The sequence below is a fragment of the Chiloscyllium plagiosum genome, unplaced genomic scaffold (genome assembly GCF_037043375.1).
Source record: "Chiloscyllium plagiosum isolate Xiang-an unplaced genomic scaffold, Cpla_swu_hap1 HiC_scaffold_31, whole genome shotgun sequence".
Lineage (NCBI taxonomy): Eukaryota > Metazoa > Chordata > Chondrichthyes > Orectolobiformes > Hemiscylliidae > Chiloscyllium > Chiloscyllium plagiosum.
Window position 1 is genome coordinate 72898301 of NW_028270169.1, and position 15831 is coordinate 72914131.

At 49.5% G+C, this 15831-nt stretch overlaps 1 long non-coding RNA gene across 2 annotated transcripts in view; it reads right to left on the bottom strand.

Annotated features, from left to right (window-relative positions):
- The window catches only part of LOC148141999 (uncharacterized), a 162056-nt gene extending 150476 nt beyond the window's left edge, over positions 1-11580 (bottom strand). For both annotated transcript variants that reach the window (XR_015752284.1, XR_015752283.1), the window contains exon 1: positions 11438-11580. This is a non-coding gene — a long non-coding RNA (uncharacterized LOC148141999). The remainder of the gene's footprint in view (positions 1-11437) is intronic.
- Between the last annotated feature and the right edge of the window lie 4251 nt (positions 11581-15831).

Below are 15831 nucleotides of genomic sequence, written 5' to 3' on the forward strand. Positions count from 1 at the left end.
ACACACACAGCGAGGGATGGACACACACACAGCGAGGGAGGGACACACACACACACACAGCGAGGGAGGGACACACACACACACACACACACACAGCGAGGGAGGGACACACACAGCGAGGGAGGGACATACACACACACAGTGAGGGAGGGACACACACACACACACACACACACAGCGAGGGAGGGACACACACAGCGAGGGAGGGACACACACAGCGAGGGAGGGACACATATACACACACACACACAGCGAGGGAGGGACACACACACAGCGAGGGACGGACACACACACACACATGAGGGAGGGACACACACAGCGAAGGACGGACACACACACACACACACACACAGCGAGGGAGGGACACACACACACACACAGCGAGAGAGGGACACACACACACACACAGCGAGGGAGGGACACACACACACACACAGCGAGGGAGGGACACACACACACACATACTGCGAGGGAGGGACACACACACACACACACAGCGAGGGAGGGACACACACACACACACACACCGAGGGAGGGACACACACACACACACACACCGAGGGAGGGACACACACACACACACACACAGCGAGGGAGGGGGACACACACACACAGCGAGGGAGGGACACACACACAGCGAGGGAGGGACACACACACACACAGCGAGGGAGAGACACACACACACAGCGAGGGAGGGACACACACAGCGAGGGAGGGACACACACACACACACACAGCGAGGGAGGGACACACACACACACACAGCGAGGGAGGGACACACACACACACACAGCGAGGGAGGGACACACACACACACACACAGCGAGGGACGGACACACACACACACAGTGAGGGAGGGACACACACATACACAGCGAGGGAGGGACACACACACACACACAGCGAGGGAGGGACACACACACACACAGCGAGGGAGGGACACACACACACACAGCGAGGGAGGGACACACACGCACACACAGCGAGGGAGGGACACACACGCACAGCGAGGGAGGGACACACACACACAGCGAGGGAGGGACACACACACACACACACACACACACAGTGAGGGAGGGACACACACATACACAGCGAGGGAGGGACACACACACACACACAGCGAGGGAGACACACACACACACACAGCGAGGGAGACACACACACACACACAGCGAGGGAAGGTCACACACACACACAGCGAGGGAAGGACACACACACACACAGCGAGGGAAGGACACACACACACACAGCGAGGGAAGGACACACACACACACAGCGAGGGAAGGACACACACACACACAGCGAGGGAAGGACACACACACACACAGCGAGGCAAGGACACACACACACACAGCGAGGGAAAGACACACACACACACACACACACACACAGCGAGGGAAGGACACACACACACACAGCGAGGGAAGGACACACACACACACACAGCGAGGGAAGGACACACACACACACAGCAAGGGAGGGACACACACACACACACAGCAAGGGAGGGACACACACACACACACAGCAAGGGAGGGACACACACACACACACAGCAAGGGAGGGACACACACACACACACAGCAAGGGAGGGACACACACACACACACAGCAAGGGAGGGACACACACACACACACACACACACACACACACACACACACACAGCGAGGAACGGACACACACACAGCGAGGGACGGACACACACACACAGCGAGGGAGGGACACACACACACACAGCAAGGGAGGGACACACACACGGACACACACACAGCGAGGGACGGACACACACGCGCAGCGAGGGAGGGACACACACACGCGCAGCGAGGGAGGGACACACACACGCGCAGCGAGGGAGGGACACACACACGCGCAGCGAGGGAGGGACACACACACGCGCAGCGAGGGAGGGACACACACACGCGCAGCGAGGGAGGGACACACACACGCGCAGCGAGGGAGGGACACACACACGCGCAGCGAGGGAGGGACACACACACGCGCAGCGAGGGAGGGACACACACACGCGCAGCGAGGGAGGGACACACACACACGCGCAGCGAGGGAGGGACACACACACACGCAGCGAGGGAGGGACACACACACACACACGCAGCGAGGGAGGGACACACACACACACACGCAGCGAGGGAGGGACACACACACGCAGCGAGGGAGGGACACACACACACACACACACACGCAGCGAGGGAGGGACACACACGCAGCGAGGGAGGGACACACACACACACACACACACACACACACACACACACACAGCGAGGGAGGCACACACACACGCACACACAGCGAGGGAGGGACACACGCACACACAGCGAGGGAGGGACACACGCACACACAGCGAGGGAGGGACACACGCACACACAGCAAGGGAGGGACACACGCACACGCGCAGCGAGGGAGGGACACACACACACGCAGCGAGGGAGGGACACACACACACACACACGCAGCGAGGGAGGGACACACACACACACACGCAGCGAGGGAGGGACACACACACGCAGCGAGGGAGGGACACACACACACACACACGCAGCGAGGGAGGGACACACACACACACACACGCAGCGAGGGAGGGACACACACACACACACACACACACACACACACACACACACACAGCGAGGGAGGCACACACACACACGCACACACAGCGAGGGAGGGACACACGCACACACAGCGAGGGAGGGACACGCACACACAGCGAGGGAGGGACACACGCACACACAGCGAGGGAGGGACACACGCACACACAGCGAGGGAGGGACACACGCACACACAGCGAGGGAGGGACACACACACACACAGCGAGGGAGGGACACACACACACACACAGCGAGGGAAGGACACACACACACACACACACAGCGAGGGAAGGACACACACACACACACACAGCGAGGGAAGGACACACACACACACAGCGAGGGACGGACAGACACACACACAGCGAGGGAGGGACAGACACACACACAGCGAGGGAGGGACACACACACACACAGCGAGGGAGGGACACACACACACACAGCGAGGGAGGGACACACACACACACAGCGAGGGAGGGACACACACACACACACACACAGCGAGGGAAGGACACACACACACACACACACACACAGCGAGGGAAGGACACACACACACACAGCGAGGGACGGACAGACACACACACAGCGAGGGAGGGACAGACACACACACAGCGAGGGAGGGACACACACACACACAGCGAGGGAGGGACACACACACACACAGCGAGGGAGGGACACACACACACACAGCGAGGGAGGGACACACACACACACAGCGAGGGAGGGACACACACAGCGAGGGAGGGACACACACAGCGAGGGAGGGACACACACAGCGAGGGAGGGACACACACACACACACACACACACACACACACACACACAGCGAGGGAGGGACACACACACACACACACACAGCGGGAGGGACACACACACACAGCGAGGGAGGGACACACACACACAGCGAGGGAGGGACACACACACACAGCGAGGGAGGGACACACACACACAGCGAGGGAGGGACACACACACACGCACACACAGCGAGGGAGGGACACACGCACACACAGCGAGGGAGGGACACACGCACACACAGCGAGGGAGGGACACACGCACACACAGCGAGGGAGGGACACGCGCACACAGCGAGGGAAGGACACGCGCACACACAGCGAGGGAAGGACACGCACACACAGCGAGGGAAGGACACGCACACACAGCGAGGGAAGGACACGCACACACAGCGAGGGAAGGACACGCACACACAGCAAGGGAAGGACACGCACACACAGCGAGGGAAGGACACGCACACACAGCGAGGGAAGGACACGCACACACAGCGAGGGAGGGACACGCACACACAGCGAGGGAGGGACACACACACACAGCGAGGGAGGGACACACACACACAGCGAGGGAGGGACACACACACACACAGCGAGGGAGGGACACACACACACACACACACACACACAGCGAGGGAAGGACACGCACACACAGCGAGGGAAGGACACGCACACACAGCGAGGGAAGGACACGCACACACAGCGAGGGAAGGACACGCACACACAGCGAGGGAAGGACACGCACACACAGCGAGGGAAGGACACACACACACAGCGAGGGAAGGACACACACACACAGCGAGGGAAGGACACACACACACACACAGCGAGGGAGGGACACACACACACACACACACACACAGCGAGGGAGGGTCACACACACACACACACAGCGAGGGAAGGACACACACACTCACAGCGAGGGAAGGACACACACACTCACAGCGAGGGAAGGACACACACACTCACAGCGAGGGAAGGACACACACACTCACAGCGAGGGAAGGACACACACACTCACAGCGAGGGAAGGACACACACACTCACAGCGAGGGAAGGACACACACACTCACAGCGAGGGAAGGACACACACACTCACAGCGAGGGAAGGACACACACACTCACACACACTCTCACAGCGAGGGAGGGACAAACAGACACACAGTGAGTGAGTGGTACGCATACACACACATACAGAGCGAGGGGAGGACACCCTCACACTGCAAGAGGGTCACACACACTCACAGCAAGAGGGACACACACACACACACACACACACAGCGAGGGTGGGACACACACACACACACAGTGAGGGAGGGACATGCTCACACACACAGCGAGGGTGGGACACACACACACACAGTGAGGGGGGGACATGCTCACACAGTGAGGGAGGGACATGCTCACACACAGTGAGGAGAGTTACACACACACAGCGAGGGAAGGGGACACACACAAACACAGAACAATGGAGGGACACGTGCACACACAGTGATGTGTCTCCTCGGACGCGTAATTGTCCAGCTCTCACTCCACTCTGCTCCCTCACAGGGTCACCGTCTCTGTGACTCCCAGGTACAACTAGGCCTCGATCCTCAGTGCTGATTTATATTCTCCCAGATGTGAGTCAGCCTCAAGCTCCTGCTCCAAGTTGCTCCCTCACACGGTCACTCCCTCTGTGACTCGGTGATTATTTCGAGCCTCCTGCTCTGCTTTTTATCCAAATCCAAGTCCCAGTCGGCCGTGACCCTCGCTGCTGATGTATATTCTCCCGCTCTGTGCTGCTCTCTCTCAGGTTCTCTCCCCTTGCGACTCCCAGGTAATGGTCGGCATCAAGCCTCTGCTGCGATTTATAACATCCCATTCCGCACTGCTCTCTTACAGGATCGCCGTTGTGCCTGAGGACAGTGGGAAAGAGGAGGATTAGACAGAACAGAAGGTGTTACAGTGATTGAGGGAGCTATATGGGATGGAACAGGTTATCTGGGGAGCTAGGCAGACCTGCAGTAACTAAAGAACGTTACTGGAAGATGCAGCGAGAGTTACAGACACTGAAGAAGGCAAAGAAAATAGGGCTTGTTGTTCATGACGGAGCTTTGTAGAGTCTAAAGGGCTTCAAAATTCGTGAGAAGATTTGTAGCACGAGTACTCGTTGTAGTGGTTCTGTTCGCCGAGTTGGGAATTTGTGTTGCAGACGTTTCGTCCCCTGTCTAGGTGACATCCTCAGTGCTTGGGAGCCTCCTGTGAAGTGCTTCTGTGATCTTTCCTCCGGCAACTATAGTGATTTGCATGTGCCGCTTCTGGTTGTCAGTTCCAGCTGTCCATTGCAGTGGTCAGTATATTGGGTCCAGGTCGATGTGCTTATTGATTGAAACTGTGGATGAGTGCCATGCCTCTAGGAATTCCCTGGCTGTTCTCTGTTTGGCTTGTCCTATAATAGTAGTGTTGTCCCAGTCGAACTCACGTTGCTTGTCATCTGCGTGTGTGGCTACTAAGGATAGCTGGTCGTGTTGTTTCGTGGCTAGTTGGTGTTCATGGATGCGGATCGTTAGCTGTCTTCCTGTTTGTCCTATGTAGTATTTTGTGCAGTCCTTGCATGGGATTTTGTACACTACATTGGTTTTGCTCATGCTGGGTATCGGGTCCTTCGTCCTGGTGAGTTATTGTCTGAGAGTGGCTGTTGGTTTGTGTGCTGTTATGAGTCCTAGTGGTCGCAGTCGTCTGGCTGTCAGTTCAGAAATGTTCTTGATGTATGGCAACGTGGCTAGTCCTTTGGGTCGTGGCATGTCTTCATTCCGTTGTCTTTCCCTGAGGCATCTGTGGATGAAATTGCGTGGAGTTTGACCCTACCCCACAGCTCACTAATAGGATAAACAACACACTGAGAAACATACAAAGAAAAACGTACAGATAACCAGGTTTGACCTACAGAGAATGAAACCTGAAAGCAACAACACCCCCAGATTCTATGGACTACCTAAAGTGCACAAACCAGACATCCCACTCAGACCCATAGTATCACTACCAGGGACACCATCACACAAACTGGCTAAAGAACTACAGCAGAAACTGAAACACCTGATCAGCGGATCCAGATACTGTACAGTCAACACAGGAATTCTTGGACATCATCAGAAATATACACATAGACAAGGAAGAAACTATGGTCTCATTCGATGTCACGGCACTGTTCACCTCTATCAACAAAACCCTAGCCAGAGAAACAATAGCCAACCTGCTGGACATACTGAACAGACAACAAGATGGGGAACCTATCAACAAAGACGGCATACTCAAACTACCGGACCTGTACCTCACAACACACTTCACATTCAACAACCAAATATATGAACACATCAACGGAACACCCATGGGCTCACCCATGGGCTCACCCATCTCTGGACTCATAGCAGAAGCGGTAATGCAAAGATTAGAACAAACAGACTTACCACAAATTCAACCCAAACTCTGGGTCAGATATGTGGATGACACCTTTGTAATCATTAAAAACACAGAAATAGAGAACACACACCGGATCATCAACGCCACACTCACAGGAATCCGATTCACTAGAGAGGAAGAAAAGGACAACCAACTCCCAATCCTAGACGTGATGGTACAGAGAACACCGAACGGAGAATTCACCACAAAGGTATACAGGAAAGCCACACACACAGACCAAGTCCTGAACTACGAAAGCAACCACCCCAACACACACAAAATAAGTTGCATCAAGACACACTGTTCAAAAGGGCCACAACACACTGCAGTACACCAGAACTGCAAAAAGAGGAAGAAGAGCACCTATACAATGTATTCGCCAAAAACGGATACCCCGCAATTTCATTAGGATTGTCTGTATGGATTTGCTAGACGACTGTCCTCTGATATTGATGAGGACCGTGCAGATGATGTGAGTTATATGGAGTTCATTAAGGTCTTTGACAAGGTCCCACATGGTAGGCTGGTCCAAAAGGGAAGATCCCATGGGATCCAAGGTAAGTTGGTACATTGGCTCCACAATTGGTGGAGGGTCTAAAGAGTGGATGGAATAAGCTGCCAGAGCAAATAGTGGAGGCTGATAGAAATACATTTAAAAGGCATGTGGATGGGTGTATGAATAACAAAGGTTGAGAGGGATATTGGCAAAAGTGACGAGAAACGTCATGCAGGAGTTGGTCCGAAGGGCCTGGTTCCGTGCTGTACATCTCTACGACTCAAAGTCTTGAAATGAGTCCACATTATAGAAAAGGAGGTGCTGGAGGTTTTAAAACACAAAGATAGATAAATCCCCAGGACCTGATCAAATGTATCTCAGGACATTGTGGGAAGCTGGTGAAGAAATTGTAGGGCCTCCAACAGAGATATTTGTACCATAGAGAGATGCATGTGATAGGCTGATAGACTGGAGGGTGGCATTGTGGACAGTGAAGAAGGTTTTCTGAGATTACAAAGGGATTCTGATGAAATGTGGGAATGGCTGAAAAACTGTAGATAGAGTTCAATCTGAATAAATGTGAGGTAATGCATTTGGAACAACAAACACGGGCAGGGCTTATACAATTAATGGCAAGACCTTCGGTAGTGTTGTAGAACAGAGGGACCTCAGGGTTCAGCTACATAATTCTTTGAAGTTTGCAACATGGAGAGACAGGATAGTTTAAAAAAAGGTGCTTACCTCACTTGCTTTCATTGCTCAGTCCTATGGATATAGGAGTTGGGAAGTCATATTGAGATTATACAGGCCATTGGTGAGTCCTCTTCTGGAATACTGTGTCGAGTTCTGATCGCCCAGTTATAGGAAGGATATTATTAAGCTGGAAATGGTTGGGAGGAGATTTACTGGGATGTGGCTGGGTACGAAAGGCTTCAGTATAAAGAAAGGCTGAATAGGTTGGTATTTTTCACTGAAACCTGCATGTTGACAGATGCCCTCATAGAAGTTTATAAAATCATGAGGAGGATAGATAGAGTTGTTTTTTCCCATGGACAGGGGAGTTTCAAGACAAGACACTACATTTTTAAGTTTAGAGGAGAGACATATTAAAAAAAAGACATGAGGGGCACATTGTTACACAGAGGGTGGGTTGTGTGTGAAATGAACTTCCCAAGGAAGGGGTGAACATGGGGACAGTTACAATGTTTAAAAGACATTTGGATTAGTACAGGAATAGGAAAGGTTTGAAGGGATATGATCCAGGAACAGGCAGGTGGGATGAGATCTGTTTTAGAGTATGGTTAGCGTTAACCGATCAGTGCGGTCTGACTCTCTGACTATAATTATAATGTTGTGTCATTAATTAAGAAAGGTGGCAAGAGAAAGCCAGGGAACTACAGAGGATGAGCGAGACATCAGGGTGGGTCAGTTGTTGGAGGTCATTCTGAGAGGTAGGCCTTACATGCATTTGGAAAGATAAGGCCTGATTACGGACAGCCAGCATGGCTTTGTGCGTGGGAAAACATGTCCCACAAACTTGACTAGAGTTTGTTCAAGATGTGACCAAAAAGATAGACAAATGCAGAGCAACAGACGTTGTTTCTGGCTTCTGCAAACTCTTGTTCAGGATGTAGCATGATACATTGGTTAATAAGGGTAGATCACAAGGGATCAGGGAGAGCGAGCCAACTGGATACAAAATGGGATAACAATGGGAGACAGAGGGTGGTGGGAGAGGGTTGTTGTTCAGACTGGAGGCCTCTGACCAGCAGTGTGCTGTAAGGATTGGTGCTGGGACCACTGTTGTGCACCATTTACATAAACAATTTGAGTGAAAATATAGAAGTCCCTGTTAGTATGTTTGTGGATACCAAGATTAGTGGAAAAGTGGGCAGGGAATATAGTTATCGAAGGGGATGTTAATCAACTGGGTCAGTGGGCCAAGGAATGAAAGGTGGAATTTAATTCAGGTGTTGGATTTAGTTCAGACAAACCAGGGAGGACTAATGCAGTTAATGGTAGGGCCCTGGATAGTGTTATAAAAAAGAGAGAGACCAAGGGGTGCAGTTACATTGTTCCTCGGAAGTGGCATCACAGGTGGACAGAGTGGGGAAAGCAGCATTTAGGACACTTGCCATCAGTGGCCAGAGCATTGAGTATATGAGTTGGAGATATTTGTAACATTGTCATCAATATTTCTCCTGGACAGAGGAGGCCACGGGGTGACCTTATAAAGGTTTATGAAACCATGTAAGTAAGGTAAATCGCCAAGGGTAGGTGAGTCCAAAGCTAGAGGCATAAACTTGAGGTGAGAGATCAAGGATTTAAAGATGGAGCTGAGGGGCAACATATTCCACAGAGGATGGTGCATAGATGGAATGGACTGCCAGAGGAAATGGTAAAAACTAGTACAATTACAACATGGAAAAGACACTCGGGCAGGTACATGGAGAGGAGTAGATTTGAAGGGAAGTGGGCCAAACACAGGCAAATGCAACTCATTCCATTTAGGAAACCTCGAACAAAGAGTCATGTAGCACAGAAACAGACCCTCTGTCTCCAGTTGTTGGAGGAAGAGACTATCGAGACAAGGCATATTGTAGAGACTGAAGCAAGCTACAGCGATATGGATGGTCGTGTGGACTGGAGGTTTGAAATGTGTCAAGTAATTGGTGAGAGGGGAGGGGATGACAGAGATAGGAACTGTTATAGGAGTTAGAATGATTGAAGACACTGGTCCACAAGATGAGCCATAGGTATAGTGTTGGAGAGGGAATAGGGAACAGAAAGATACCAGGCAGCATTACTACCCTCTCACTGCAGGTCTGCATTTCCCTCTGTTGTCCTACTGCTCACCAAGACAGCACATGCCTGGATTGAAAAATTGGAAACTCCTGATGCTGTCTCAGTACAATAAAACTTAAGTAGGGGAGGTGATTGACCCTGAGGTGTGTCTGTTCTGTGCTCCCCCTCCAGCAAATATATATGTCATGTCCTGTTAGCTGATGTTGCTCTCTGCTCTGTGCACTGTGAGTGTTCCTATCTGCCAGCAGGATTTATTGAAGGCTCCCGACCTCCCTGATCTTTGTCTCTCTGGCTGACCAACCATCTTTCCAACCAGCAGTTGGCAAGTCTATTGAGTCAGGAATTCCCTGAGTACCTGTAAAAGACACAGAAATAGGCAGAATGGGAAATTAGACTGATGCTGTGAGGGTTACACATGTAGAATGGCACTGAGCCCACAGAGATCTGGAAAATCCCAGTCTCCATCCCTGGCCTGTGCTGTTGTGTCTCTCTGGAGTGGAGAATTCTGTTGGCTCAGGATCTGGAGTAGCTGCAAGAGTGAGAGACGCTGACACAGGCAGCAATTAGACCCACACAGTGAGGGATACCATATGGAGAGATCCTGAGTGATATCACCAGAGTGCAGGATCAAACAATTGTGCAGGAAGAAAGGGTTTTGATTCATGTTGCACTGGGATGCGCAACATGTGAGCAGGCGAAGTGATGGCCGAGTGGAATTATTGTGAGGCAATTTATCCAGAAACTCAACAAATGTTCTCTGGATGCAGGTTCAAATCCCACCATTGCAAATGTGAATTAAATGTTTTTAAAAAATAATTAATAGCCTGTAAATGAATATTAAACAATTGCTGATGTTAAGAAAAATCCATCGGGTGCATTCCTGTCTTTAGTGAAGTAATCTAAGATGGGACTGGGATATCACAGGTATTACAGAACAACAGCTGAGGGAGGGACAGGACAGGCAGCTCAATGTCCCAGGGGACAGATACTGCAGGAAGGACAGAAGGGGAGCTGAGAGAGGAGGAGAGCTGCTGGTTCTGATTGGGTGAAACATCACAGCAAGACTGAGAGAGGATATTCCTGCGGGACCGCCCAGTGACGCTGTGTCCGTGGGATTAATCAGTAACAATGGGTCTTCCCTTTCCTCGGATTGTTCTACAGACCCCGAGGGCCCCGCCCTCCTGCACCTTGACCTTCTCAAGATGGCGGCCCTCATGCCCGCGCTCCCTCTTCCCTCAAATAAATGGCGGCCGTGACCCTGGGACCCTTCCCTGATCAGAGACCGCCGCCTCCTTACCTGGGCCTGGAGGGTCTTTTCCGAGTTTTTTTTAACCTTTTTCCGGGACTTGTGAAATCTCTCCGCTCCTTTCTCCCAGCGAGGCTCCCACACACCGGCTCTGAGCGCCGCTCTCTGAAGCCGATCACAGCCGCTGCCGGAGAAAGCAGCTTCATGTTTCTCTCTCTCTCTCTCTCTCTCTCCTGATCAATGTGACACTGCGCATGCTCTGCATAGAAACCAAACTGCGCGTGCGTCTGAGATTATCGGTGAGTTTATAGAGAATATTCATATCTGCATGGAATCATGGGTGAAATTATAGTCATTAACAAGTGTTCTGTCGGATTACAGTCATAAGGATATCTAGCATGTAAACAGATTGTTCAGTTCAATTCAACCTTACCGGCCAGGTATGTAAATTACGAATCGTTCTGGGAGTTGAAAAAGAAGTTTCTTACTCGAGTCGTGAAAATCGATTGGAAACATGTACGTCATCAAATTTAAATCTCAACTACCTCTTAAAATCTCACATTGATGTATGTTCGACTATGTAGTGAGAATGATCAATCCTGCAAAACAAGGGAAGTCAGGAACTGAGTTAAAACAATGGAAAATGTATGCAATGTGATGGGGCTCTCAATGGTCAGATGATTTTATTCTTTACCAAGTGTTTCAGGGTCCCAGTGGGTCCCAGTACAGACTGTTGCACTCCTCCTAGTTGCACAATTGTGGGGCAAAGTGTTGTGGTGGGATATAGAGGTGTTTTTCTGGAAGGCGCTCGGTTTTGGAGGTGAAAATAGGTGAGATGGAATATGTTTTTTTATGGAGCTACCTGTTCCCCTTCTATTGCATCATCTTGTCATTGCCATGACTCTACCTCGTACATGTTTGGTAGAGATCAGTGACATTCGTAAGCCCACAATACATAATCCATCACTCTTTTAAGACAGCAAAAATGTCTTGGAGCACTGTAGTCATAGAACAAAACAGAGCCGAATAGGCCCTTCGGTCCTTGATGTTGCGCCGACCTGTAAACTGTTCTCAGCTTGTCCCCCTACACTTTCCCAAAATCACCCATATGTTTATCTAAGGATTGTTTAAATCTCCGTAATGTCGCTGAATTAACTGCATTAGCAGGTATTTCATTCCACGCCCTAACTACTCTGAGTAAACATGCCTCTGACATCTGTCTTAAATTTATCACCCCTCAATTTGTAGTTATGCCACCTCGTACACACTGATGTTAGCATCACAGGAAAAAGACTTTCACTGTCTACCCTATCTAACCTCTGATCATCTTGTATGCCTCTATCAAATCCCCTCTTAACATTCTTCTTGCCAATGAGAACAGGTTCAAGTCTCTCAATCTTTTCTCCAGAACAGGCAACATCCTGGTAAATCTCCTCTGCACCTTTTCCAATGCTTCCACATCCTTCCCGAAATATGGGCACCAGAACTGCACACAATATTCAAAGTATAGACGCACCAGCGTTTTGTATAGTTGCAGCATGATACTGCAGCTCCGGAACTCAATCACTCTACAAATGAAACATAAAACACCGTATGTCGCCTTAACAGTACTATCCACCTGGGTGACAATTTTCAGGCATCTATGTACATGGACTCCAACATTCCTCTGCACATCCACACTACCAAGAATCTTTCCATTGACCCAGTAATCTGTCTTCCTGTTATTCTTCCCAAAGTGCATCACCTAACATTTAGCTGCATTGAATTCCATTTGACACCTCTCAGCCCAATTCTGCGTTTATCCAAGTTTTCCTGCAACCTGTGACATTCTTCCACACTGTCCACTACTCCACTGAATTTAGTGCCATCTGCAAATTTACTAATCCATCCAACTATGCCTGCGTCCAAGTCATTTATAAAAATGACAAACAGCAGTGGTCCCAAAACAGAACCTTATGACACACCACTAGAAACTGAACTCCAGACTGAATTCTCCACTCACTGCCTTCTTTCAGAAAGCCAGTTTCTTATCCAAGCTGCTAAATATCCTCAATTCCATGTCTCTGCATTTTCTCGAACAGCCTACCACATAGAACCTTATGAAAGGTTTTACTGAAGTCCATTAATACCACGTAAACTGCCTTACCCTCATCTACATGTTTGGTCATCTTCTCAAAAAACTCAATGAGGTTTGTGAGACATGTCCTACCCTTGACAAAACCATGTTGACTATCTGAAATCAAATTGGTGTTTGCTAGATAATTATAATCTTATCTCTTATAATCCTTTCCAAAACATTTCCTACAACACAAATAAGGCCCTCTGGTCTATAATTACCTGGGTCATCTCTACTGCCCTTCTTGAACAAGGGCACAACATTTGCAATCATCCCGTCCTCTGGTACCAAACCTGTCGACAATGACGACTCAAATATCAAAGCCAAATGCTCTGCTATCTCCTCCCTAGTTTCTCAGAGAATCCTCGGATAAATCCCATCCAGCCCAGGGGACTTGTCTGCTTTCACTCCTTCGAGAATTGATAACACCTATTCTTGACTAACCTCAATCCTTTCTAGTCTAATATCTCGTACCTCATTCTTCTCTTCTACAATATTCTCCTTTTCCTGAGTGAAAAGCGATGAGAAATGTTCGGTTAGCACCTCTCCGATCTCCACAGGGTCCACACTCAAGTTACCACTTATGTCTTTGATTGGCCCTATTCCTATCCTATCCTTTTATTCCTCACATGCTGAGAGAAAGCTTTAGGGTTCTCCTTTATTCTATTCAATAAAGACTGCTCGTGCCCTCTCTTTGCTTTTCTTAACTCTCTTTAAATCCTTCCTAGCTGATCTGTAACTCTCCATCTCCTCTTCTGTACCATCTTGCCTCATCAATACTAAAGCCTCCTTCTTCTTCTTAACAAGCGATGCAATTTCCACAGTAAACCACGGTTCCCTTACCTTATCACTTCCTCCCTGCCTGACAGGGACATACCTATCAAGGACACGCAATATCTGTTCCTTAAACCAGATCCACATTTCAATAGTCTGCATCCCCTGCCTTTTGCTATCCCATTCTATGCATCCTAATTCTTGCTGAATCGCATTATACTTGCCCCTGCCCCATCGATAAGTCTTGACTTGTGGCACGTACCTATCCCTTTTCATCACTAAACTGAACGTAATTGAATTATGATCACTCTTTCCAAAGTGCTCACCTACAACTAAATCAAACACCTGGCCTGGTTCATTACCAAGTATCTGATCCAATGTGACCTCCCCACTTGTAGGCCCTTCGACCTACTGTGTCAGTAAACCCTCCTGTACACATTGGACAAAAACTGATCCATCTGACATACTAAAGTTATAGCATTTCCAGTCAATGTTGGGGAAGTTACAGTTCCTCATAATGACTAACCTGTTACTTGCACTCCTACCCAGAATAATTTTGCTAATCCTCTCTTTCACCTCTGTGGAACTCTGCGGAGGCCTATAAAAAACTCCAAGCAGTGTGACCTCTCCTCTCCTGTTTCTAACCTCAGCCCACACTACCTCAGTAGATGAGTCCTCATCAAAAGTTCTCGCAGCCACCCTTATACTATCCTTGACTAACATTACTTGCATGGACCCATTGCAGAGCTTCAAACTCCATGAGGCAGCCACAGTCTCTATGACAGACAGACTCGGTCTGGAACTTCCTCTGTCCTTAAGAACTTATACACTGCCTGCGCTCCTCCATTTTCCGCTTTGCACGTTCCCTTTCCAACCCACCCCACCTGCATCACTCCAGAATTGGAGCTGTCAAGGCCAGAAGTCTGTGTAATAGCCTTCCTAACCTTCTCTATCCTCCTTTAAGATTTATTTTAAAATCATTCTCCTTAATCAATGTTTTGATCATCCATGAAGCACCTTAGGAGATTTGGCATTGTGAAAGATTCCATACATTGCAAGTAGTTGTTATTATTGCTGTACATTAGGAGGAACAGGAATGATGCATTCAAAATTCTAACAAGAAAGTCACTGACAGGCGTAGTGTGCAGGCCACCAAATAATAATATCCCATTGGGATGGGCAATAAACAAAGAAATATCCATTGCCTGTGAAAATGGTACGGCTATTGTCATGGGTGATTTTAATCTACATGTAGATTGGTCGAGCCAGCTCAGTCAAGGTAGCCTTGAGGAGTTCATTAAGTGTATCCATGATAGTTTTCTTGAACAGTATGAAATGGAACTACAAGGGAGCAAGCTATCCAAGATCGGGCCCCTGTGCAATGAGATAGGAATAATTAATGACCTCAAAGTTAGGGATCCTCTTGGAAGAAGTGATCACTGTATGATTGAATTTAGAATACATATGGCAAGTGTGAAGGTAAAATCTAATAATCTAAAATGTGCTTGAACTTCGGGGAACTACAATAGAATGAGGGAGAACCTGGATAAAGTAG